Genomic DNA, 27,884 nt, shown 5'->3' with positions numbered 1-27,884 from the left:
ACTGGGCTTGAGGGAGAAGGAACTGGTTTCTGTCCATCTCTGTTAAGAAGCATGCACTTTGTACTTTCTTTTGCTTTTATGTTTAATGTCCAGCAAGTTCTCAGGGATTTGAGCCATGTGTTCCCTCTTCTGTGGAACATTAAAAAGGAATACCAATATTAGCAATTGTAGTAATAACTACCATGGTTAACATTTGTAATTTCTCTACCTGTGCACACCATTTTTCACATTTCTCATTTAATTCCCTCAACAACCTTATTTAGCACTTCAAGTATGAAAAAATTAAAGCTTAGAGAAGATAAGTAACTTGCCTCTATTCACACAACTAGTAATTGGCAGAGCTTGCTTCAAACCTAGACTCAATTTAAATTATTAAACTATACTCTGGAACACTAAGTGTAGGATTTTGAAATGGCACAGTCCCTAAAATCAAAAGACCTGTTCTTATTCCTGGAAAGTAGCAGGTGACCAACTCATGTTTGATGCCATGAACCAAAGGAAAAAAGTATCAGAGGTCATAAGATTTTTAAGATAAATAAATTTTTAGATATGAAGTCCAACTGCTTGTTTGGGAAGTGAGTCTTAGTTTCCTGACACTAAACTGATGAACCTAGACACTTACCCCAGACCTCTAAGCTGAGCTAGGACACACACTTCAATTTCCATAGATTAGAACAGCCAGGAGACACATGGCACACAGTCACCAGTGAGACTGCAATCTCCAGAGACTCTTTTATCTCTGAGGAAAAAAAAGAGCATGAAACAGTACAGACTGTTTTGGCTTAGGTTCTGCCACTACCCAAACAATTTACCTGTTAATCTCCCAGCCAATTAATAAAAAGTAAGACCACTACCACTTCCCTTTTTGATGGGTGTCACAATGATAATTTAGAGAGATCAGTATCAGTGTATACAAGCACAAACACCTAATCTCTGCATTCACATATTTGTTTATAACATGAGAATGACACCTGCTTTGTTTCATTTCAGCGTTATAAAGATTGAGTAAGAGAATCTGTATAAACTCTAAAGCACACTAAACTGTTGGTCTCTAATCCAATAAATAGTCCATATATATTGTAGGCTTGCCTTGTGCCCCGAAGAATATTAAATCAAATTACAGTAAATAAGAACAATGCTGTTAAAGGCCTTTGAGACTTTTGAAGAAAGAAAAGATGTTGCTTTATAAAAATGTACACTTCCATGTTAACTTAATTTGATTTATTGCTCTGGTCCTAGTGTGCTCCTGTATTGCTGCCCGAGTATGGAATGATTGCAACTGAGAAGCTGTGTAAAAGATCAAAGATTTGTGATGTGAGATCTTATGGGACCAATATGCTCCCTTACACTTTCAAAGGGATGTCAACATATTTCAAATTTGACTTTAACAGGCTGAATTATGATCACATGTAAGGATATCAACAATTACCTAGAGAAATATCTAGGAATATGAGTACCACTCAAACAGGCTGCATTCTGTAACTATGAAACCCAATGAATGAACTTTATACTACTGTGCTAGTTCTCAAGGGAGAAATTGCCCATCTAACTCCACTGATTAAATGCTGCTGTTTGTTTAAGATGGGCATGAAAATCTTTAGGAAAGAAATCATTAAAATTAACTTTAAGTTTCCAAGTCATTAATAGTGGAACAATGGATACAATATGTCTACTGAGTGTATTTTTTTTTTGGATTAAGGTTCAAAAGGAATGTATTATATGGGTTCTTGTACAAGGAACATTAAAAATTTAATGCAATATATTTTAATGGTACAATTAGAAAGTAGTTGTTAAGATAACAACATGGGACTTTTTTTTTTTTTGAGTGCTTATGACATCTTATTTCATCCTTTTTTTTTTCAATTACAGTTGTCCCCTTTTCTCCCAATTTCTCTCCCCCACCCAACCCACCCCCTCTCCCGCAATCATATCCCTCCCCGTTGTCCATGTCCATGAGTCATTTATATATGTTCTTTGACTAAACCCTTCCCTTACTTATCCCCCTTCTCTCCCTCCCCCCTCCCCCCTATTGACAGCTATTCTGCTCTTTGTTCTATTTAGTTCCTTTGTTTGTGTTGTTCTTTAGTTTCCTGTATTAGGTGATATCATATGGTATTTTTCTTTCTTTGCCTGGCTTATTTCACTAAGCAAAATTCTTTCTAGTTCCATCCATGTTGTTGCAAATGGCAGGAGTTCCTTCTTTCTTTCTGCTACATAATATTCCATCGTGTAAATGTACCACAGTTTTTTGATCCACTCATCTACAGATGGGCACTTAGGTTGTTTCCAGCACTTAGCTATTGTAAACGGTGCTGCAATGAACATAAGGGTGCATAAGTTCTTTTGAATTGGTGTTTCAAGATTCTTCGAGTATAATCCTAGTAGTGGAGTCGCTGGTTCAAAAGGCAGTTCCATTTTTAATCTTTTGAGGTAATTCCATACTGTTTTCCATAGTGGCTGCGCCAGTCTGCATTCCCACCAACAGTGCAGTAGGGTTCCCGTTTCTCCACATCCTCCCCAGCACTTGTTGTTTGTTGATTTGTTGATGATGGCCATTCTGACTGGTGTAAAATGGTATCTCATTGTGGTTTTTATTTGCATCTCCCTGATGGCTAATGATGTTGAGCATTTTTTCATGTGTCTATAGACCTTCTGTATGTCCTCTTCAGAGAAGTGTTTGTTCAGGTCCTTTGCCCATTTTTTAATTGGGTTATTTGTTTTCTTGATGTTGAGTCGTATCAGCTCTTTATATATTTTGGAAATCAGTCCCCTGTCTGTGATGTCATTGGCAAATATGTTTTCCCATATGGTTGGTTTCTTTTCATCTTGCTGATATTTTCTTTTGCTGAGCAGAAACTCTTTAGTTTGATGTAATCCCATTTATTTATTTTTTCCTTTATTTTTCTTGTTTTAGGAGATGTACCCATGAAGAAATTCTTACGTGAGATATCTGATATTTTCTTGCCTATGTTTCCCTCTAGGACTTTTATGGTGTCACGGCTTACATTTAAGTCTTTGGTCCATCTTGAATTTATTCTCGTGTGTGGTGTAAGTTGGTGATCTAGTTTCATTTTTTTGCAGGTCCCTATCCAGTTCTCCCAGCACCATTTGTTAAAGAGGCTCTTCGCAGTCCATTTTATGTTCCTATCTCCTTTATCAAATACTAGTTGACCATAGAGGCCTGGGTTTATTTCTGGACTCTCTATTCTGTTCCACTGATCTATATATCTGTTCTTATGCCAGTACCAGACTATTTTGATCACAGTGGCTTTGTAGTATTGCTTGATATCTGGTGTTGTGATTCCTCCTGCTGTGTTCTTCCATCTCAAGATTGCTTTTGCTATTTGGGGTCTTTTTTGGTTCCATATGAATTTATGGAGTATTTGTTCTAGGTCTGCGAAATATGTCATTGGTATTTTAATAGGGATTGCATTGATCTGTAAATTGCTTTGGGTAGTATGGCCATTTTGATGATGTTGATTCTTCCCATCCAAGAACATGGTATTTGCTTCCATTTATTTGTATCTTCCTTATTTCTTTCTTTAATGTTATGTAATTTTCAGAGTACAGCTCTTTTATCTCTTTGGTTAAGTTTATTCCTAGGTACTTTATTTTTCTTGTTGCTATAGTAAATAATATTTTCTTTTTTGTCTCTTTGTCTGATATTTTATTGTTGGTGTACAGAAATGCCTTAGATTTCTGTATATTTATTTTGTACCCTGCTATTTTTCCAAATTCACTTATTATATCTAGTAGTCTTTTAGTAGAGTTTATAGGATTTTCTAGGTATACTATCATGTCATCTGCATATAATGAACGTTTTACTTCCTCTTTCCCAATTTGGATGCCTTTTATTTCTTTGTCTTGTCTGATTGCTGTGGCTAGGACTTCCAACACTATGTTGAATAGGAGTGGAGAGAGTGGACAACCTTGTCTAGTTCCTGAATTCAGGGGGAATGCTTTCAGTTTTTGTCCATTGAGTATGATGTTGGCGTCAGGCTTCTCATATATAGCCTTGATTATGTTAAGGTATGCTCCCTCTATTCCCATTTTGCTGAGTGTTTTCATCATAAATGGGTGTTGTACTTTATCAAATGCTTTTTCTGCATCTATTGATATGATCATGTGATTTTTTTCTTTCCTTTTGTTTAGGTGATGAATTATATTTATTGATTTGTGAATATTAAACCATCCTTGCATCCCTGGAATGAAGCCCACTTGATCGTGATGTATGATCTTTTAAATGTGTTGCTAAATCTGGTTTGCCAATATTTTGTTGAGGATTTTAGCATCTATGTTCATCAGGGATATTAGCCTGGAGTTTTCTTTCTTTATTGTGTCTTGACCTGGTTTTGGGATTAGGGTAATAGTGGCTTCATAGAAAGAGTTTTGATTTTTTTCTCCTTCTTGGATTTTTCGGAACAGTTTGAGCAGGATAGGAGTTAGTTCTTCCCTGAATGTTTTGTAGAATTCGCCTGTGAAGCCATCCGGTCCAGGGCTTTTGTGTGCAGGGAGATTTTGGATTACTGTTTCAATTTCCTTCTTTGTTATTGGTCTGTTGAGACTTTCCACTGCTTCTTGATTCAGTTTTGGAAGGTTGTATGTTTCTAGAAATTTGTCCATTTGTTCTAGATTGTCAAATTTCTTGCCATACAGTTGTCTGTAGTAATTTCTAACTATCATTTGTATTTCTGTGGTGTCAGTCGTGATTTCTCCTCTTTCATTTCTGATTTTGTTTATTTGGGTCTTCTCTCCTTTTTTCTTGATTAGACTGGCTAGAGGCTTTTCGATTTTGTTTATTTTTTTTGAAGAACCAGCTCCTAGTTTTGTTGATCTTTTGGATTGTTTGTTTAGTCTCTATGTCATTTAGTTTTGCCCTGATCTTGATGATTTCGTTCCTTCTTGCCCTAGGCTTTGTTTGTTGTTGTTGTTCTAGTTCTTGTAGCTTTATGGTTAGGTTTTTTATTTGAGATTCTTCTAGCCTTTTCAGATATGCCTGTATTGCTATGAACTTCCCTCTCAGGACTGCTTTTGCTGTGTCCCATAAGTTTTGGGCTGTTGTGTGCTCATTATCATTAGTTTCTAGAAATTTTTTGATTTCTTTTTTGATGTCATTGTTAATCCATTCATTATTTAATAGCATGTTATTCAATCTCCATGAGTTTGGGTGTCTTTGATTTTTTTCTCTGATGTTGATTTCTAGTTTCAAGGCATTGTGATCTGAAAAGATGCTTGATATGATTTCAATATTCTTGAATTTGTTGAGGCTTGTTTTGTGTCCTATTATGTGGTCTATCTTTTAAAATGTCCCATGTGCATTTGAAAAGAATGTATATTACTGAGTGTATTTTTAATCAACTGTTCATTTAAAAAAAAATTTTAGCCCTGATTTTTCTTTTAAAAATTGGACATCATTGATGTGTTGCTTTCCCAGGTTACAAATCTGTATATTTTAGGCAAAATTCCTAATTGAGAAGCATTCAATATTGGATACTAATTCACTAGGAACTAGGGGAACTGTTTAGTTTAATTATCTGAAAACAGCCAGGGGACCCGCAGCAAGTCACACCTGAGTTTCATCATTTGAACAGTGAAAGAGAGGGACCTGATTATTTCTGAGTTTCCTGTCAGCTTTGACATTGCCAGATTTTAGGATTCTTCCATGACTGGTTAATTTTAGACAATTGCACAAAGCAGCAAAGTCAACCATAGGAGCAGGAGCTGTGGTTCATGATATCAATCAACAACTTGTACTGTTTCCCTGTGTACAGGGCTTTCTTGGAAGATGCTGTAACTGAGTTATGTTCTGTCCATATTTTTGCAGTGCTTTACAACTGCAGTGGCTCCTCAACTTCTCTTTGCCCCATTCATTCAGCTGGGTCCTAAGACCTATAGCCAGTTCTCTCCAGCTGAGGCTTCCAAAACAACTACAAATGGAGATGACAGAAAGTAGATTCACCCTGTGGAACCACGTCTTGGCATCTGCCCCATTGCACAGGGGCATGAGGTTCAGCTGAACAGCATGTGGCAAAGCTCTTTGTGCTCAAGAGAAGAAAAGGATTCATAGCAATAAAATTGCTACTAGCATCTTATTGACAAAAATTCTATCACAATTTCCCTTGTTTCAATTCTGATGAAAATAATAACCCACATTATCTACCTATGTTTCCTTCATAAAAACTTGTTTTTTCTAATTAAATAATGATTGCCTTTAGCTTCCTGGTGAGGGTTATGTATTATCGATGGAGAAGATTAGGTACTGAAAAGGAATGAGGTGGGAAAGAAATAAAATGAAACCTTTAGATGGTATGTTTGAGGAACATGAGACCAGCTTGCTAGACCCATTGAGTTTTTGCTTTGTTGTGGGATTTAGGTTCATGATGGGGAAGAACTGAATTGTCCTGAAATGAAATAAAAAGCATTACAGAGGCCAGAGTGAAGAATAGGGGGTGGGATTCAGAAATGACATCAAGACAGGGACACATGAAAAGGACAGCAAAGACATCTTTTGGAATAATTTACTGAGTTCTGGTTATGTGGTTTGCAGTGTGACTCTTCTTCCTCATGTCACCATGGGATATTTAGTAAAATATTCATTTGCTGATATGTGATGAACTTGGATCTATTTATCAGACTTCTTGAAATATATGGTCTTGCTTCAAAATGCACCCAGGCTTAAAACAAAATCTGGTTAAAGGGCACTAGCTCATATGGATGACATTTTGTATCCATAGTTTTTTATACAATGTAATCCTTGGAAGAGAGGACTGTATCATCTAATCAGTTTGATTTATTGAAAGACAATTATAGTACAAACAAAGGAAAGAGACCAATCATTCCAGGAATTCACAATATGATTTGATTAAATATGTAGTTACAAAAAATAGAGCCGCCTGAATATTTTGCTGTGTATATATTTTTACCTTGGAAATACACATTATTGGATGATAGATGAAAACATTAAGGTTTATTTATTCAACAAGCACTGCACATCCACTATGAGCCAGGTACTGTGCTGAGTGCTGGAGAGCATGTTAAAAAACCATACATGGCTCTGGCCTTTATGGATTTTACATCCTAGCAGGGGAAATAGACATCAAATAACACAATTTCTATTCCAGTAAGTCCTAAAAATAAGTTTAAAATGGTGAGACAGAATACCACAGGGAGTCCGACCCTAGTTTGTGGAATCAGTGATATTTCTCTGAGGAAATGATATTTAGGAAATGATGGTAGATGGGAAGAGATAATGAAATTAAGAGAGAACGAAGAGCAACAAAAAAGAACACATATAAAGGTCCTGAGGTAGAAAGCAGAAAAACATGTCTGTGGAGCAGAAAGAATACCAATGTGGCCGGCACTCTGAGAATGAGGGAAAGAGGAATAGGGTATTCAAAGACTTTAATCAAATTGTCCTAGAACTAGGGTAACAAACTCGTTCCAGTTTGCTAAGATTTTTTTGTTTCAGCATCCAAGAAAACCTGACTCAAGCAAATGGGGACAACTTTCCCAAGATTGTCCTGATTTTAAAACTGAATCGCCCACATGTTGAGAATCCTCTGAGTCTTGGGCATGCCATGACAGTTGGTCACCGTACTGTAGGGTGATGAAATGCCATCAATGAAAATGACACGATCAGATTTTTTTTTACATTACTTTGAATATTGCTGATAGAGGGAAAGATGGAATAACCTTAAGATTTGAGCCTGGGACATGAGATAATTGTGCTATAGACTTAGATGAAAATAAAGTGAAATTGGTAAGAGTTAATAGGAAGAGAAGCTATAGGGTAATTCACAAGTCTGTAGTTTGCACAACTGAGTGACTGATAGGACCTTTCACTGAGACACAAACCAGGAACAGAATGCAGGTTTGAGGGTGAAAACTCAGATGTTAGGAGTGGAAATGATAGGTTGAAGAGCCTGTGTGTCCTCCTGATGGTGACATTTATGAAGTAGTTGGAGCTTAAGGAAACTTTTAAGTAGGTTGGGTCTGAAAGGGAAAAATCTAGAAAGGAGTTATCAAATAGTAGTTGAAGCTTCTGGGAGTGACTTAAACTAAGGCAAATGTGAAATGAGAAAAGGCTCTAATGACTAAGGTTGAGTAACTCCAACATTGGAAGATTTGGTAAAAGCAGATAATGCAAGAAAGAAGACTGAGAATAAATGCCAGAGAGGTAGGAGGAAAACAGGAAGACTGGCTGTCATGGAATCCAAAGAACAAATGGCTTTCAGGAAAGATAAAAAGACCAATGTTAACTGTTAAGGGGTCCTCAAAAATACCACCAGTGCACTTTTTAATGTATAAGTCTTTGTTCAAACTATTTTTACCCTCATAGATAAAATTATTAATTATGATTTCATAGTAATATTATCTTGGTATATATGAACCATTTAGATCCTCAAAGGTAGTAGTTTACATTTATAAAGGGACAAAAACTTTATATGTTTGGTACTAAACTGCTTGTTTTCCTGAAATTCAAGTGAGGTATTTGGGCATGTTGGTGCCACATATGCCAGATCATGCTTGGAGCTAACACCCAAAGATAAGAAAATAAACTTTCTACTCAATATATCTTGATTGTGTAAGGCATAACTGTAAACACTTAAAGAATAGTAGTGACTTTTAAAATCAAATATGCAGAAAATGTTTTATCTTAAAAGGTGTATTACACTAGGGATTGGAAAACTTTCAGTAAAGGGCTGGAAGCAAATATTTTAGGCTTCAAAAACTAGAAGACATAATCAAGGCTGTATGTAGGAATTATTATATAACAACAGAGAAAGCAAATTTTCACAAATATGTATGCAAATATATAAGGGGAAACCCCCAAAAATGGAATTTATTTATAAAAATTGTGTATGTATTCTTACATGTTTAAACTTCAATCTCCTTCGAAGTACTCCTATACAATACACCTATCAAGACATTTTTTCCTACTGCTCAAAATAGTTTTTGAACTTGTCAGTTTTGATGCCTTTTAGTGCTTCTGTAGTTTTTTGTTTCATGTCTTCCACATTGGCAAAACAATTTTCCTTTAAGGACTTTTTTCATTTAGGGAAACAAACAAAAAAGTTGCTTGGGAAAAAATTGGGTGAATATGGAGGGTGTAACATGGGGTCATGCTGTTTTTTGTTCAGAAACTGCTGAACACTCAGCAAAGTGTGGGCAGGTGCACTCATAAGTCACCCATCATGAAATGGCCAAATGTGTTGAGTCTTCCAAAAATATTCACTGAAGCCAAATGCAGCCTCTCACAAAAATGCCAGAGGGTACACTGATGCAGATGGGTTCCTAGAACACTCACTTAGTGGGCAGGGAAAGCCTCTAGTACAAGGCCTGCCCTCCAGAAGATAATTCCAGTTTTTGGGGGGTCCCCTTGTATTACATAATAAATATAATTGAGTAGTTTTTTAAAAGTCTATTAGTGGAAAGAAATATTTTTCTTGGGGATTGAGGGAGTAACAGAAAGTTAATGTTTCCAATTATAGTGATTGCAAATACAATTCTCTAAAATCCATTTTTAGTTTGTGGGTTGTACAAAAAGAGTCAGCACACACACACACACAAATATGTATATTTATATAATTTTTTTGTTAAGGTAACAATAAATTTTATCCAGAATCCCAAAATATCCACCAAAATGAAGATTAAAAGAATGGATCAATTCACTGAAAAGGAATTTTAATGTCCCATGACAGACAAAATATAGTTGAGACAACTTCAGAAAATTACTATTTAATATAGGGTAAATTGTATGGGTATACTCATATAGCACAAAACTTTTTCATTTATTTTATTTTATTTTAAGGTACCATTGCTTTTACTATAAATATATGCATTCATATGTACATAACTTGTCTTATATTTTCAAACTATATCATTTCATAACCTTTGTATCATTCTGTTATTTTTACTTTATTATTATAATATTTTGTATCTTTTACTAGGAGAAAATGACAAAATAGAAATATTTGTTAATTCTGATTTTAGTATGAACAGCATTTAACCTTTACATTCCATGGTGAAATTTTCCTTATTTATAGAGCCACTCAAGCTTCATGTTCTAAAAAAAAAAAAGAAAATAAAAGGCATAGGAAGACCTCAGAAAGAACTAATGCCAATCTCCACTTTGCATTTGTGACTAAGACAATGACATCACTCAATTGTATTAAATAACCAGGCAAAGGAATTTGGATGAAAAATAGTATTATCTATTAAAGGCAATAAAAGAAATAAATTAAAATACAAATTAGCAAGTACATGAATGTGGGGATAAATATGATGCAAAAGAACTGGAGGGACAGAGGGAGTTCTCTTCTGCAATATGAAAATATTGTTTCTGGAAACATTTATAGGTCTTCCAATAATCAATTCTGTGATTTGCCCCAGTGGGAAAAAGTTGTAGAAGTAAATGTGGATTAACTCTGAGCACTGCTCCAATCCTTGACTCTGCTTCTCATGAACCATTTTTATTTTGCATCTTGAGGTGAGCCTCTAACCCTCCTCCATATCTCTCCAAGGCCATTTCAATCAGCAGTTAGCAGGATTCCCCCCAATCCCCACCCCTGGCAGAACCACCATGAAGTGCCATTGTCTCAGTTGATATGGGTTTCACTTTTCTGTCATTATAAGGGCCAAAGTAAAACTAAAAATTTTAGATGGATAGCTAGAATAATTAAATAAATATACATGCATCACTGACATATTTCAGATATTTAATAACATTAAGATTTGTCTTAGCACAGGTTTGCCACAAAAACAGAGCCCAAGAGAATGGCTTTGGTAAATGTAAGTTATTTGGGACAGTGATCACAGGGAGCAGAAATAAAGCACAGGGAGACTGAAATGTGGAAAGGGGTAAAGCTAATACAGGACTGTATGAATTAAGTCTCAGGTTGCCTGCCCCAGGGTAAGAAATGGAAAAAAACACCCATTGGGGCCTGCCCCATTAGTCAGTGAGTCAGTGGTTACCCCACAGAAGCACTTGAATGAAAGCCTTGGTGTCAGAGGTGTTCCAGGCAAGGAAGCAACAGTCTTGAAGGGGTGGTGTCTTTGTAAACCTGGGGAAGGCTCTCCAACCTCAGGAGTCTGACTGTGGCTCTTCCTCATAGATTGAGACAGCATGTTTCTTCAAACACAGCTTCTAAGCTTGGGTACATATAGGCTCCTGAGACATGATCACAGATACCATAATGTGCCCAAAGGTTTCTTGTATTAAACAATTCCTCATAGCAGGCTGGGGAAATGTCCATGGTGCCAAAACATAAGCCGGAGTTTTAAGGTTTGCTAAATACCCTCTTCACTCTCCTTCTGAAAAAAATTGGGGAGAAAAATGCTACATTTATTATGCTTTTAGCTTATGTTAGAAAAAAGAATACAAACACTCTCTGAATATGAACATAATTAAAAATTTATTTTGTCACTTAAAAGGTGTTAAATCTAACTTACAAGTAAACAGACTAAAAATTACCTAATATACCAGGCATCCCACAGTCACTTAATGGGAATGTTTTGTATGTGGTCAAATAGAGCTGCTTGAATTATTACTTTAAAGTCAAATAATCTATTTTATTGAATCATTAATCCATGGACTTGAAGAAGTCCTAAGCCAATGTCTTCTTTTGCCATTGAAGAAAGTGAGAATCAAAGAGATGAAAGAACCTGTTAAAAGTCAGCCCAAAAAGCTTGAACCTCAGATCCTCAGACTCCTTGTCTAACGTGTTCTCCTGTGTCATTCCAGTGGAATTATTTGGCCTTCCTGATATTTCATTTAATGTAGCAGTATTTTTCATTTCCATTGATATGCTACCACCATTATTTCTCTGTAGGAGAGCATTACAGTTTAAAACTCATTTAGTTGATAGTTTTCGGGCAAACCAGGTACATATTCCCAGAATGGAATCTCCATGATGAGTCACAGGGATCAAGGTGACCCAAGAGGCAGTTCCTTTCCTTCCCACAAAACATCTTCAGGGCCTAATCCCTTGGGCCCTTATGATGAAAGCAGACATAGTTGGTGCCAATCACATGTAGCCATAAAAGCTCTGAGGTCTTCATGATGCACCCCTTCCTCTCTAAAGCTCCCCTGAGCTTGCACAGGAGAATAGGAATACAAGTGTGTTAGCTTCAAATCTAAAGACCCCCCACATTTACACTAGTGAGGTCAGGACTGCTTTATGAGTAGATGAAAACTTTACCTTGGACTCTGGCTCAAAAGTATCTTTTTCCAGGTATCTTTGCTGCCAGAAGTTTCTACATTTTAATATCTCTCCTTAAAGGCCCTTTAAATGGCACTTAGAGTTAACATTTAACATTCTTTTGTCATATATAAATTAGGGTGCCTCACTGCTGGGTCTAAGAATGATAACTAGCCAATAAATATCTTCTCACTGACTATCACACAGCAGGGACTAGGCCACTGATGTCTCAAAACCAGTGATGTAATAATGAGACCACAGAACTGGGAGCTAGGATTATAGTCCTCCAGAACTAGGGTAACTTCTTCACTAGTAAATCTCTTTTAAGACTTCTTGTTGTGTAGGTCTCCCAAAGACCATGATCTCAGGCTTTTTTTCTTTTCTTTTTTTTTTACCTACATAGTTCTTATTTTGCCTTTATTTTTGAAATTTATTTTTGCTTAATCATCAGAGAAATGCAAATTAAAACCACAATGAGTTATCACCTCATACATATCAGAGTGGCTATCATTAATACATTGACAAAGAACAAGTGTTAGCAAGGATGTGGAGAAAAAGGAACCCTTGTGCACCGTTGGTCAAAATGTAGATTGGTGTAGCCATTGTGGAAAGCACTGTGGAGTTACCTCAAAAAATAAAAAGTGAAACTTACCTTATGACCCAGCAGTTCCACTTCTAGGAATTTAGCCAAAGAAACCCCAAACACTAATTCAAAATAATATATGACCTCTGTGTTCATTGCAGCATTATTTACAATAGCTAAGTTATGGAAGTAACCCAAGTGTCCATTAATAGACGAGTGGATAAAACAGCTGTGGTACAATTATGCAATGGAATATTACTTGGCCATAAAAATAACAAAATTTTACCATTTGCAACAACATGGATAACCCTAAAGAGTATTATGCTAAGTAAAATAAGTCAGTCAGATTAAGACAAATACCATAGGATTTCACTTATACATGGAATCTAAAAAGTAATATAAAGGAACAAATGAAACAGAAATACTCATAGATGCAGAGAACAGACTGATAGTTGGGAGGTTGTGAGATAGATAGAAAAAGTGAAGGGATTGAGAAGTACAGATTGGTAGTTACAAAATAGTCATATGGATATAAATTACAGCATAGGAAATATAGCTAATGATGTTGTAATAACTAAGTATGGTGCCAGTTGATACTTGAAATATCAGAAGGGCCACTTTGTAAAGTATATGCTTGTTTAACCACTATGCTGTACACCTGAAACATACAAAATAATATTGAATGTAAGATGTAATTGGAAAATAAAAATTTTCAAAAAGAAAGTTATTTTTGCTAGATATAGAATTCTAAGTTAATAATGTCTTTCCTTTTCCAGAGTTTTAAAGGTATCATTCTACACTTTTCTAGATTGCTTTGTTTCTGATGACATTTCAGCAATTATTTTTTATCATTGTCTCCCTTTATCAGTGTCCTTGTTTCTCCAGTTGTTTTTAAAACTTTCTCTTTATCTTTGGTTTCCATCAATCTGAAATGATGTAGTTTGCTTTGTGTTTATTCTGCTTTTCACACCTGTAGGTTGGTAGTTTTTATCAAGTCTGAACTTTTTCAGCTATTATTTCTTCAAATATTTTTGCTACCCCAAGTACACTTTCCTCTCTCATCTCAAAGCCCACTAATTTTTCTTCTGTTAATCTACTCTTAACCCTATCAGATAAAATTTTAATTTCGATACTGTGCTATGCAGATACAAAAATTTTATTTGATTCTTTGATTTCTATGTGATGTCCCCATCTTGCCATTCTTTTTGTCCCCTTTTTCCTTAAATCCATGAACATAGTTATAGTAGCTTTATTAAAGCCCTTATCATATAAGCCAATATCTCTGGGAATACTTACCTTTTGTGGCTTTCTGAAGATTGTAGGTTTTGTGTTGCAGTTTGATTTATGTTAACTTCCTGAGAAGAATATTGAACTTTGTTTTGTTCATTTACTGCTCAATGAGCTTCATCTTATTACTTCTTATTTTTAGGCTTTGTGAGGCAGGTCTCAAGCAGCCCTGTGCTCTGGCTTAGCTGGGGTCTCAGCTGGATGCCTGTGGAGTTCAGTACTGCTCATCATGTCTCCAGGGTCTCAGCACTGTTTACCTTCTAGACCCCCAGTAGCTGTTCTTTGCCAGCCTTCATGAAGCTTCATCCTATATGAGAATATGTAGGGCTTAGCATATGGCCAAAGACTCAAAAAACTCTTTACAGAATTCCTCTGCACACTTTCTTTCTTTCTTTTTCTTTTTTTGTTTTGGTAACTTATTTTTTTTTATTTTTTGGTTTTTCAATTACAGTTGTCCTTTCTTTTATACCTTGTTTCTCATATTCCAACTGCCTCAGTGGCTCTGAGACTTATTTTGTGTTTTCTCCACCCAACATCACCACTGGACTCTGGTCTCTATTTTCCTATGGCATTGCTTGGAAAGAACCCCCAGGAAAGAAGGTATAGAACATGTGGAGCTTATCTCATGAAATTCCCTTCTCCCAAGGACCATAGCCTTATGCTACATTTTATCCAATGCCTAAACACAATTGTTTCATAGTTCTTTGTAGTAAGAAGTTAACTCTGATCTGTTACTGTATCATGGTTCAAACCAGAAGCACAGGCATTACTTTTAGTTTTTGTTATTATTTTTTAATCCTCACCTGAGGATATGTTTATCAAATTTTTTGAGAGAGAAGGAGGGAAAGAGGGAAGGAGGGAGAGAGGGAGAGAGAGAGAGAGGGAGAGAGAGAGAGGGGGGGGAGAGAGAGGGGGGGGGAGAGAGAGAGACATCGATATGAAAAGAAACATCAGTTGGTTGCCTCACTTGTCCACACCAACTGGGGATCAAACCCACAAGTTTTTGGTGTCTGAGATGATACTCTAAGCAACTGAGTCACCTGGCAAAGGCACAGGCATTATTTCTAAAATAATAATTATAAGCTTATTACAAGTATGCATTGACTTAATTAAGTGGTCCCATGGTAGCAACATGCTATAATTGAATTAGGCCTCTTACGGGTTTTAGAAGTTTAGAATTAAGTTCTCAGCTTAGTCAAAGCCTCAACTTTCTCATTTGTAAATAACAAGGGAATATTAAATTATCTTTGAAGGGCTTCTTAAGTCTAATATCTTTTTATTCTGTGGCAAAAAGATAAAACATAAATTTTTCAGTTTCAAAGTAGTCCAAAAAAATTCCATTTACATTAGCTCTGCTAATATTTTATAAATGCTTTGATAAGGATATGAGCAGAAGAAAACTAAGTGCTTAATATACTCTCAAAGTATTTCTATATGCTGTGTCTAAATCTTAGCACATTATAGGCATTTACATTTTCCATAAGAATTAATGGAACATATCAGATAACTTTGTGAATCATACCATCAAGAAATCATTCCTCCCAAGTGGAACAGATTGTGTGTTTTATATTAATTCTAGAATGAATTGAATAATAGCTGTCAATTTATTCATTTAGACTTCTTCTTTTATAGAAGACTGTTTTAGTTTAGTGACCAGAGCTAAATAAAATTAAAGTAGTTGGTGTAATTTGAGGACAGAAGAATCACAACTTTTATCTTCACTTACTCATTTACTCCAAAAATACCTATTGAGAACTTCTTATATGCCAAGCACTGTATTAGTGGTCACTGTTGGTCTATAAAGATTTTTGTTTGCTTTTTTAGAGTCTAGTGAAGGAATTAGGTGTTAATAAGACAACCATAGAAATAAATGTGAAGTTTCAACTGTGATATTATCTATTTAAGAGAAGACTGTGTTCCCTAAGAGGCTGTAATGCAAATTTTAAATAGGGAAAAAAAGAGCAAAATGAAAACAGTTCCTACAAAACCTTATAGTGATAAGAGGTGGACAAAACTGTCTCTAAAAGAACAGAAGTATGATAAAAACAGTGGGATAGAGAAATTGGGTACAAAATAAGGCTAGAAGAATGGTTATGGGTCAAGTTATTTGCCATTTGTTTTATTTTGTTTTGTTTTAAGCCACATTAAGATGTTTTGTCTTTTTCTAAAAATAATGGACACACAAAATATGCTCCAGATTAGACCATATGTTAAGCATGATTCAACAAATGTAGAAAGAATAAAATCCTCAAAAATATAATTTCCAACAATGAAATAAAAATAAAAATCACTGACAAAAAAATTTGAAAATTTACAGAAATTCAGAAAGTTAAAAATGCTCTCAAATAACTGAGTCAAAAAAGCAAAAAAATAGATAATACTTTCAGATTAATGTAAATGAACACATAACATGAAACTTATGAGACACAGCACTTTTAGGAACTGAAAAAAAATCTTAAATCAAAACCAGCAAAAACAAATAAATAATCAAAATTAGATCAGAGATCAATAAAATCAAGAATAGAAAAAATAAAAACAAAAGTTGTTTTCTAAACAATCAGTAAATTTTTTTGAATTTAATTTAATTTTATTTTTTTAAAGTATATTTTATTGATTATATTGTTACAATAGTTCCAATTTTTCCCCTTTGTTCCCCTCCGCCCAGCACCCCCCTTCCCCGACAATCCCCTCCCCAAGTCCATGTCCATGGCTCACCCTTTCATATATTCTTCTTCTTTATTTCTTTTAAAATAATTAATTAATTAGTTAAATATTTTAACAATAAAAAATAACAATCCCTCCCTCTCAGATTTAAGACCCTTTACAATCTTATAAAGGACAGTGGACGAAGATCTCGAGCTCCTCTAGCTGCTTCAAACTGGACATGGTCGTTGTCCTACCTACCCTTGGGTCAAGAAATCCCTAATAAGAGTGGGGGTGTGGAGGGGAAGGATCGTGCAGACTCCAGGTTGGTTGGCTGTCTCTGGACAACGGCATGCTTGGTTTAACAGGCTGGCATCCTTGTTGTATTCTGGGGGCAACAGGGTTAAAGGACATCATTCAATCCGTAACCACTAGATGACAAAAGGCAGGGATTAATTTTTCAATGTCCCTCATTAGGGAAAAGAAGGGTTTCTTTGGAGGAAGGTATGCCAGGTACATCTCACCTGTCCAAAACCCTTTTGCCCATTATACTTAGTTTGGACTGAGGGAAATATTTTAGGTTTCCCCCCTCTCAGGCCTCTGGGCTCTTTCTGTCCAAGCCATTAGGATAGAAAAGAGAAACCAGTTTTAAAGTGAAGCCCACAGACCACCCCGTTCTTCACCTACCCAGCCACTTAGTTCAGCCAAACCATTGAGTCTCAGGAGGCAGCAATGCAGACAGGATTAAGTGAGGTCTATACGTACAGACAATCACTCAGGTAATGAGATCGTAGGCTTATGCCCTTTGAAAACAGAAAACACGTGTTAATTTATGTAACATAACCCACACACAAGTTTATAGATCTGTAGGACTGTCTTATCGGAAAGACATCCAGTTGCAAGGCATTTGACATTCTTCTTGCTTGTAAATTAAACATCTTTGATAATGCCACAGACATAGTTTTACTTTCAAATGAAAACAAATTTTAAATGAAAAGAAACTTTAAAGACAGTTAGCTGCACTACTTTATAGTTTACCACTGGGCATTGTGATCTTCCTTGAATCTTGATTTTTCTCCCTAAGATTACCCTCCTTGTCATTAAAGGGACTGCATTAAGTTCATTTTTAATTTATCCTGTTCATTTGCATAAACACAACAAGAGCAGCAAATGATCACTTATGATCTTTAGTTCTGCTTTGCTGGAACTTACACAAGGAACACTTAGGGTGACCTTCAGTCTGCCCTTCAGGGCACAGAAGCAGAACCACATACCTGGCATTCAGCCTTGCCTGTAAACACCTGTCTTTTCCAGGTCCTCCTGGTTTTCCATTGTGCCTTAAGGTCCCTTCTAGCCATCTTTCAGGAAAACAACCTTCGTTCCTTCCCTGGAAAGATTGCTATGGACCGCTCATCCATACAAGGTACCAGGCCTTTTATCTCGTGGACTTTTATTACCTTTGAAGGTCAGTCCCAGTTGCTCAGGGCTTTTTGGTAACAACAGAAGCCCAAGCATGTCTCCTTTAGGCATGACATTCCAGTCAAAGTCTTAGTCTAAAAAATCATTATTAACAACTGGTCTTATTAGTTTTATGCAAAGAAACTTATGTCATTACTTACTTCTTTAGAATGCCAAATTCTGGAGGGATTAGATAGGGAGAAAATATATACAGTGTGAAGGAAAAACCTTGTCCTTCTAATATTCACTGAACTTGCATTTCTATTCTTTTTATTTTTATTTTTCCCCCCACTAAAAATTTTTCTGTTTGTTTGTTTTTCCATTACAGTTGTCTCACTTTTTTCCCCCTCTTGCTTCTCTGCACCCTGTCCCTCCCTTCTCCCACATTCAGTCCCCACCCAGTTGTCCATGTCCATGGGTCATTTATACATGTTCTTTGACTAGACCTTTCCCCTTCTCACCACTTCTCTCCCTCCCATCTCCCCCTTTGTTACTGTTAGTTTATTCCTCGTTTACATACCTCTGGTTCAATTTTGCTCATTTGTTTGTGTTGTTCATTAGTTTCCTTTAACAGGTGATATCATAAGGTAATTTTCTTTTGTTGCCTGGCTTATTTCGCTAAGCGTAATTCTCTCTAGTTCCAATCATGTTGTTGCAAATGGTAGAAGTTCCTTCTTTCTTTCAGTACTTATTCATTGTCATTTTCCCCCTTTGTACTCGTGTTCCTTTCTGTCTCTCTCTGTTTCTTCATCTTCTTAAAGCAGAGCCTTTAGCATCTCTTGCAATACTGGTTTGGTGGAGATGTATTCTTTTAACCTTCTTTTGTCTTGGAAACTCCTTATTTCAGCTTCCAGTTTGAATGAGAGCCTTGCTGGGTAGAGTATTCTTGGTTGTAGGCCTTTGTTTTTCATTACTTGGAATATATTTTGCCATTGCCTTCTGGCTTGTAGTGTTTCTGCTGAGAAATCTGATGATAGCCTTATTGGAGCTCCCTTGTATGTTGTTAGTTGTTTCTCTCTTGCTGCTTTTAGGATTCTCTCTTTGTCTTTGAATGTTGGCATTTTAATTATGATGTGTCTTGAGGTGGGCCTGTTGGGGTTCATCTTCATTGGGACCCTCTGTGCTTCCTGGACTTGCATGATTCTTTCTCTCTTCATGTTAGGGAAGTTTTCTGTCATTAGTTTTTCAAAGAGGTTTTCTATTCCTTGCTCTTCTTCTTCTCCTTCTGGAATTCCTATGATACGGATATTATTACATTTCATGTTGTCCTGCAGCTGTCTTAGAGCCTCTTCAGTCTTGTTCAGCCTTTTTTCATTTTGTTGCACTGTCTGTGAGTTTTTGTCTACATTGTCCTCCAGCTCGCTGATCCGATTTTCTGCTTCCTCTAGCCTGTTTTTAATTCATTCTACTGTGTTCTTCAATTCAGAGATCGTATTCTTCATTTCCTCCTGGCTCTTATTGATAGCTTCCATGTCCTTTTTGATGCTGGTATAATTCTCAGTAAGTTCCTTATAGTTCTTCTGGAGTTCACTGTAGTTTTTCTGGAGTTCTTTGTAGTTTCCGCTGAGCTCATTGAGCTTCTCCATAATCCATGCTTTCAACTCCATATCTGATAGTTTGCTCCCCTCTATTTCATTTAGCATTCTTTCTGGGGACTCTACCTTTCCTTTCGATGGTGGGTTGTTTCTCTGTCTCCCCATTTTTGTGACTCCTATTGTTTGTTGGTACTTCTTAGAATGACCTGCACTTCCTGGATCTGCCCCTGGTGGCATCAGATCCTGTACCAGTCTGGGCCTAGGCAGCCTATTGGAGACTTTCAGGGATCTATTGCCTTTGTCTGGCTTGTTGTTAATCTATTCAATCTGTGATTAGCCGTCAGGCTTAAGGACCATGGGCGTGGCAGCTTAATTCCTGTAGGCAGGGCCTTTGCTTCCCCTCAGGCTGATGCCACTTGGCCGGGAATGGTCTGCCTGCAGTGTGGGGATGAGTCAGCACTGGGACCCAGCCGGCCGCTTCCCCAGCTCTCCCCTCAAAGCCACCACACCAAACTCTCCCCAAGCATTTCCAGTCCTCTCTGTCTTCCCACTGCTTGTGCCCAGGGTAAGTGGGGGCCAAAATATTTTTGTATGTGATCCGCTTAAGAGCTCTTTTTCTCCAGCTGTTTCTCTCCGCATAGCAAGAAACCCTGTGGCTTTTACCTATTCTCAGCTGGATACTATTTTACTTTCCACTTTGTTGCTGTAGGCTGGGGAGCCCGGCTGGGGGTTTAGACCCTGCCCTTCTCAGGGGGAATCCCCAGCTGCTGATCTGTTTCTCAGTCCCTTCAGCTGCCACCCGTGTGAGCCCAGCCAGCCTTTCCATGTCTCGGCACTCCCTACCGGTCACGTTGTGATATAGCGGCCTTTTCTGTCTCTCCGTGGTTATAAGACTTCTCTCCAGCTGGTATTTGGTTGGTTATTCCAGATGATTTCTCCAAAATTACATTGTAAATCCAGACTAGTTCTGGGAGGAAGTTAGTGTAGCTTCCACTTACTCCTCCGCCATCTTGTTTCTCCCCAATCAATAAAATTTACAAGCCTTTAGTTATATCGACTAGAAAAAACAACAGAAGACTAACCTTAATATCAGAAATGAAAGTGAACACATTACAACCAAATTTGCAGATGTCCAAATAAAAAGAATTGTAAGAGACTATTATAAATATTTGTATGCCAGCCAACATATTAGATAACATAGGTGAGCTGGACAAATTCCTAGAAATATACCAACCGCATAAGTAGACTCCAGAAAAAAAGGACAATATGAATAGACTTATAACAAGTAAAGAGACTGAATCAGTAATTGAAAACCTCTCAGTGAAGGAGCCCAAAAACAGATATCTTCCCTTATGAACTTTATCAATCACTTAATGAAAGATTCTTCTATAATTCTTCCAAACACATAGCAAGATATAATCCTTCCTGAAGTCATTTTATATGTTCAATATTATGTTAATATCTAAGTCAGACAAAGACACCACAAGAAAATGTCAAACCAATACCCCTTATGAAGATACACATAAAAATTCTCAACAAAATACTATCAAAGCAAGTTCAGCACAGAATCATATCAGAAGCAACAACAAGTGCTGGTGAATATGTGGAGAAAAGTGATCCCTAGTGCACTATTTGTGGGAGTGCAGACAGGTGCAGCCACTGTGGAAAAAAGTATGGAATTTCCTCAAAAGATTAAAAATGGAACTGCCTTTTGACCCAGCAATTCACTGCTGGGAATATACCTTAAGAATCTTGAAACACCAATAGCCAAGTGCTGGAAACAGCCTAAATGCCCATTAGTAGATTAGTGGATTAAAAAACTGATACACTTACATATGGAATACTATGAAGCAGAAAGAAAGAAGGAATTCCTACTTTTTGTGACAGCATGGATCAAACTGGAGAATATTATGCTAAGTGAAATAAGCCAGTCAGTGAAAGACAAATAACATAAGAAGAATGTAATGAACAAAATAAACTAATGAGCAAAATAGAACAAGATACAAGGAAACATGAAACAGACTGACAGCTGCCAGAGGGAGAAGGGAAGAGGATAATGGTGGAAAGAATGGGAAAGGATCAGTCAAAGAACATGTATGAATCACCCATGGAAATGGAAAATGGAGTGGAGATTGGCTGTGGGAGTGGAGGAGGGCAAAGGAGAAAAAATTGAGACAAGTGTAATAGATTAACAACAACAACAACAAAAGAAGCATTAACACCATGACTACCTGAGTCCACTTGATTTGCTATAACAAAGTACCATAAACAGTTCTGGAGGTTGAAGTCTGAGATCAGGATGCCATCAGAGTCTGGTCCTTGGGGAGGGCCTGCTCCCTGCTTTGCAGATGGCCATCTTTTGTTCTGTCCTCACTGAGTAGAGAGCAGAAAGAAACAGAAAGCAAGCTGCCTGCTGTCTTTGTGTAAGGGAACTAGTCCCATTTATGAGGTCTCCACCGTCATAATCTAATTTCCTCCCAAAGAACCCACCTACAAATATCAACACCATGAGATTAGGGTTTGAACAGGTGATTTGGACAGAGAGAATTCAAACATACAATCCATTGCAATGACCAAGTAGGAATTACTCCATGAGTGCAAGGGTGGTTCATCACATGAAAAACACATGTAACATACCACATGAATAGAATTAAGAAAAAAAGAGAATAATCATACCAACTGAAGAAAAGAAATGAATTTGGCAAAGTCCAACAATCCTTCATGATAAACACACTGAAGGAACTAAGTAATAGAAGGGAACTTTATCAACTTAGTAAAGAACTTTTTGGAAAATCCACAGCCAACATTACACTCAATGGTGAAAGTATGAAAGTTTTCCCCCTAAAGTCAGGAACAAGACAAGGATGCTTGTTTTTTCCAGAATCATTAGGAAAAAAATTATATTAGAAAGGAAAAAGTGAAAAATATCCTATTTGCAGTTATCATGAGTGAAATCCACAAACTACAGGCATACCTCATTTTATTGAACATCATAGATGTTGCTTTTATTTTTACAAACTGAAAAGAATTACTACCCATTTTATTGTGTTGCTTTATTTCAGTCATCTGGAACCAAATATACAATATCTCTGAGATATTCCAGTATTAGAAATAATAAATAAATTAAGCACCCAAAAATCATTTACATTTCTATCCGCTGACAATGAACAATCTGAAAAAGAAATTGAGAAAACAATTTCATTTACAATAGCATCCAAAAGAATAAAACATTTAGGAATAAATTTAGCCAAGGAAGTGACCCACTTGCTCACTGGAAACTCTAAAGCATTGCTAAAATATATGTTTTGAAAAACTTAATATTGTTAAGATCACAATATTACCCTAAGAAATCTATAGATACAACTGAAATTCCAATGGGCTCTTTGCAAAAACAAAAGGCCAAAATAATTTTGGAGAAAAAGAACCAAGATAAAAGACTCATACTTCCTGTGTTACTGGCATGAAGAGAGGTGCAGGAATCAACTGCTTGATGCATATGGAGTTTTTTGGGTGTGATGAACTATTTTAGAACTTGATATACATGGTAGTTGCTTAGCATTGTCAATGTGCTAAATGCCAACAAACTGTATGCTTTAAAACTGTTAATGCTATTGTATGTGAATTTTACCTGCATAACAAATTTAAAGGAGTAAAATTATAACACACTTAAAACAAGATTACATTTTTATGAGCTAATTGTATACTTACATTATTGGGGACAAATTATATCAAAGATTAATATAAATCAGACTCAAACTTTTTGATATTCTTCAATTTTACAACAAATATACTTTTTAATTTAATCTTTACTGTATTTTTTTCCATTACCATTTAGTCCCCTTATACTGTCCTCCCACCAGCAATCGCCAAACTGTTGTCAATGTTCATGAGTTCTTTAGCCTTTTTGCTCAGTCCCTCAACCCCCTAGCCTCCCCCACAACTAGATGTCATCCTGCTCTCCATCTAAGTGTCTGTCCCCAAATTCTTTGTTAGTTCAGTTGTTCATTAGATTCCAAATATGTGTGAAATCATATGGTATTAGTCTTTCTCTGACTGACGTATTTCACTTAGCACAATGTTCTCCAGGTTCATCAGTGCTGTAGCAAAGAGTAAAACTTTCTACTTTTTTATGGCTTAGTCGTATTCCATAGTTGTTTTATTGACTTATCTACTAATGGACACTTGGGCTGTTTCCATATCTTGGTGATTGTAAAGAACAGTGCAATGATCATAGGGGTGCTTATGTTCTTTCAAATTAGTGTTTTCAGTTTCTTAGGATATATCCCCAGAAAGGGGATCATTCACTCAAGAGGCAGATCAATTTTTTTAGTTTTTGAAGTATTTCCACACTGCTTTCCACAGTGGCTGCCCAAATCTGAATTCCCACCAATAGTGCAAAAGAGTTCCCCTTTCTTCACATCCTTGTCAGCACTTGTTGTTTGTTGATTTATTGATGGCTGCCATTCTGACTGATGTGAGATGATATCTCATTGTGGTATTAATTGTCATTTCTCTGGTGATTAATGATGTTGAGCTTCTTTTCATGTCTATTGATCATCTGTATGTCCTCTTTGGAGGAGTGTCTATTCAGGTCCTTTCCCCATTTTTTAAAGTATATTTTACTGATTATGTGTTACAGTAGTTACAGTTTTTTCCCCTTTGCTCCCTTCTGCTCCATACCCCCTTCCCTCCAGCAATCCCACCCCCCTTAGTTCATGTCCATGGGTTGTGCATATAAGTTCTTTGGTTTCACCCTTTCCTATATTATTAACTTCTCCCTGTGTACTTTGTATCAACCAATTATGCTTCTTAATCCCTGCACCATAATGCTATTTTCCCCCTCCCCCATCTCATCTGATAACCCTCCAAATGATCCCCATACCTATGATTCTGTTCCTATTCTGGTTTGCTTAGTTGGATTTTGTTTTTATTTTTTAGATTCAGTTGTTGATAGTTGTGAGTTTGTTGTCATTTTAGTGTTCATAATTTTTATCTTCTTTTTATTAAGTAAGTCCTTTTGACATTTCATATAATAATGGCTTGGTGATGATGAACTCCTTTAGCTTCACCTTGTCTGGGAAGCACTTCATCTGCCCTTCCATTCCAAATGATAGCAATGCTGGATAGAGTAATCCTGATTCATCACATTAAATACTGCTTGCCAGTACCTTTATGCCTGAAAAGTGTCCTCTGAAAAATCAGCTGATAGTCCTATAGGCAGCCCGCTGTAGGCAACTCTCCACCTCTTTCTCGCTGCCCACAGGACTCTCTCTTTTATCTTTCACCTTTGGCCTCTCAATCATGATGCATCGTGGTGTGGTCCCCTCTGGGTCCAGCTTGCCCAGGACTTTTCGTGTCTGTCTATCTCTTTTGCAAAATTTGGGAAGTTTTCCTCATTTTTTCAATTCTTGCTTCCTCATTCTGCACTGGTTGACTGTTTTTTATTCCTTATGTTCCAAATCATTGATTTGAACCATGATTTCCTTCCCTTCACCATTGGTTCTGTGGGGATTTTCCTTCATTTCACTTAGCATAGCCTTCACTTCTCTTATGTGTTTGCTGTACTCAAGCATATCTGTCAAGCCTGTGAGCATCTTTATCACCAGTGTTTTGAATTCTGCGACTTTTAGGTTGCCTATCTCCTCATCTGTTACGTTGTTGGCTATCTCCTCAACGCTTAGCTCTCCCACTGGAACCTTGATTCATTCCCCCTTTTGGGCCATACTTCTCTGTCTCCTCATTCTGACAGGCTCCTGTGTTTGTTTGCCTCCACGTCCCAGGTAGAGCTGTTGCTCTTGTTATGTTGTAAGGGCACAGAGCCTTAGGGATTCATCAGTAATGGGTGACCTGTTTCACCGTGTTGTGGAGCTGTATGTGGGGGAGGGATTCGAGAGCAACTAATGACATCTGCCCAGCACTCGCCCCTTTTCCAGGCACCTCTCTCATTTCCACACCAGACTGGTGCCCCTCTAGCTGCTTCCCAGGCTGTCATTCCCCTAATGGGTGGGTCTGCGGATGTTCTAGGACTGTGGGGGCCCTTTAAACAAGCAGACTCTCCTGAGAGACTGGCAGTTTCTGCCTCCACCCCAACCCCCACTGGTCTGCACAGTCAGAAGCAAGGAGGCTTGATTTTCCCTGGTGCTGGGAACATGAGCTGTGAAGTCCGGTGAGGAGCTGGGAACGCTCCCCAGGTGTCCCTCCTTACTTTTTAAAACATGTGACTGCGCTTTCTGCTGGCCTGCCACTGCCACCACTGCTGCTGCTGCTGCCACCACCACACCGTGTCTTCTCCGTTTCTGCTCTGCCCCTCTTACCTGTCTGGATGAGTATTTCTTCTTTCTATCTTTGTTTGCTGGACTTCCATGCAGTTTGATTTTCTGAAACTTCTGGTTATATCTAGTTTTGAGGTAGTTTTATTCCTTCTTAGTTGTGGAGGGAGACGCAGCATGTCTGTCTATGCCTCCATCTTGGCCGGAAGTCCAAGAACACTCTTTCCCTTTGCCCATTTTTTTGATTGGGTTGGTTTTTTTTGTGTATGTGTGTGTTAAGTTTTATAAGTTCTTTATAAATTATCAGATGTATGAGTGAATATGTTCTCCCACTCTGTAAGTTGTCTTTTTTGTTGATTATTTCCTTTGCTGTGCAAAATCTTTTTAGTCTGATATAGTTTCATTTGTCTATTTTTTATTTTGTTTCTCTTTCCTCGGGAGATATATCTGATAAAATATTGTTACAAAGCAGTGTATGAAATTTTGCTGCTTATATTTTCTTCTACGGTTTTTATGGGTTTTGGGTCTCACATTTACATCTTTGATTCATTTTGAATTTGTTCTTGTGTGTGGTGTAAGAGGGTGGTTTAGTTTTATTTTTCTGCACAAATCAGTCTAATTTTCCCAATACCATTTATTGAATACGCTGTCTTTAGCCCATTGCATATGATTGCTTCCTCTGTCAAATATCAATTGACTATAAAGTTGAGGGAATATTTCTGGGCTCTCTATTTTGTTGCATTGATCTAAGTATCTGTTTTTATGCCAGTACCATGTTGTTTTCATTACTATGGCCTTGTAGTGTAGTTTTATATTAGGTATTGTGATTCCTCTTACTTTGTTTTTCTTTCTCTGGATCATTATTGCAATGCAGGGCCCTTTGTGGTTACATATGAATTTTTGAAATATTTGTTTTAGTTTCTGTGAAATGCATCATTGGAATCTGGATATGAATGTCATTGACTCTATAGATTGCTTTGGATAGAGTGGGTAAAATGTTAATGTTGTTAATTCTTCCTATCCATGAACATGGTATGTGCTTCCACTTATCTGTATCTTCTTCCTTCTTCAGTGTCTTATAATTTTCCAAGTACAAGTCTTTTACATTCTTGGTTAGTTTATGCCTATGTATTTTATTCTTTTTGTGGCAGTTGTGAATGGAATCATTTTGTTAATTACCCTTTCCTTTAGATTGTTATGGGCATATAAAAATATAACTGATTTCTGGATATTAATTTTGAATCATGCCAATTTGCTGAATTCATTTATGAGTTCTAGTAGTTTCTTGGTGGAATCTTTAGTGTTCTCTATGTACAGTATCATGTCATCTGCAAATAATGATAGTTTTAATTCTTCCATTCGAATTTGGATGCCTTTTATTTATTTTTCTTGTTTGATCACTGTGGCTAGAACTTCCAAAACTATGTTGAATATAAGTGGAGAGAGTGGACATCCTTGTCTTATTCTGATCTTAAAGGGAACGCTTTTAGTTTTTGCCCATTAAGTATGATGTCGGTGGCAGATTTCTTGTATATGGCCTTTATTATGTTTAGGTATATTCCCTCTAATCCCAAGTTGCTAAGAGTTTTTTTTATCATAAATGTCTGTTAGATTTTATCGAATATTTTTATGCATCTATTGATATGATCATGTGGTTTTTATCCTTCATTTTGTTTATGTGGTGTATCACATTTATTGATTTACAAATGTACCAACTTTGTATTCCCAAAATAAATCCCACTTGATCATGGCATATGATCTTTTGATGCATTGCTGTATATACTTTCCTAATATTTTGTTGAGGATTTTAGCATGTATGTTCATCAGAGACATTGACCTATAATTTTCTTTCTTTGTAGTGTCTTTATCTGGTTTTGGAATTAGGATAATGCTGGCCTCATAAAATGAG

The sequence above is a fragment of the Furipterus horrens genome, unplaced genomic scaffold (assembly GCF_987537825.1).
Source record: "Furipterus horrens unplaced genomic scaffold, mFurHor1.1.pri manual_scaffold_3, whole genome shotgun sequence".
Classification (NCBI taxonomy): Eukaryota; Metazoa; Chordata; class Mammalia; order Chiroptera; family Furipteridae; genus Furipterus; species Furipterus horrens.
This window is presented reverse-complemented; position numbering follows the sequence as displayed.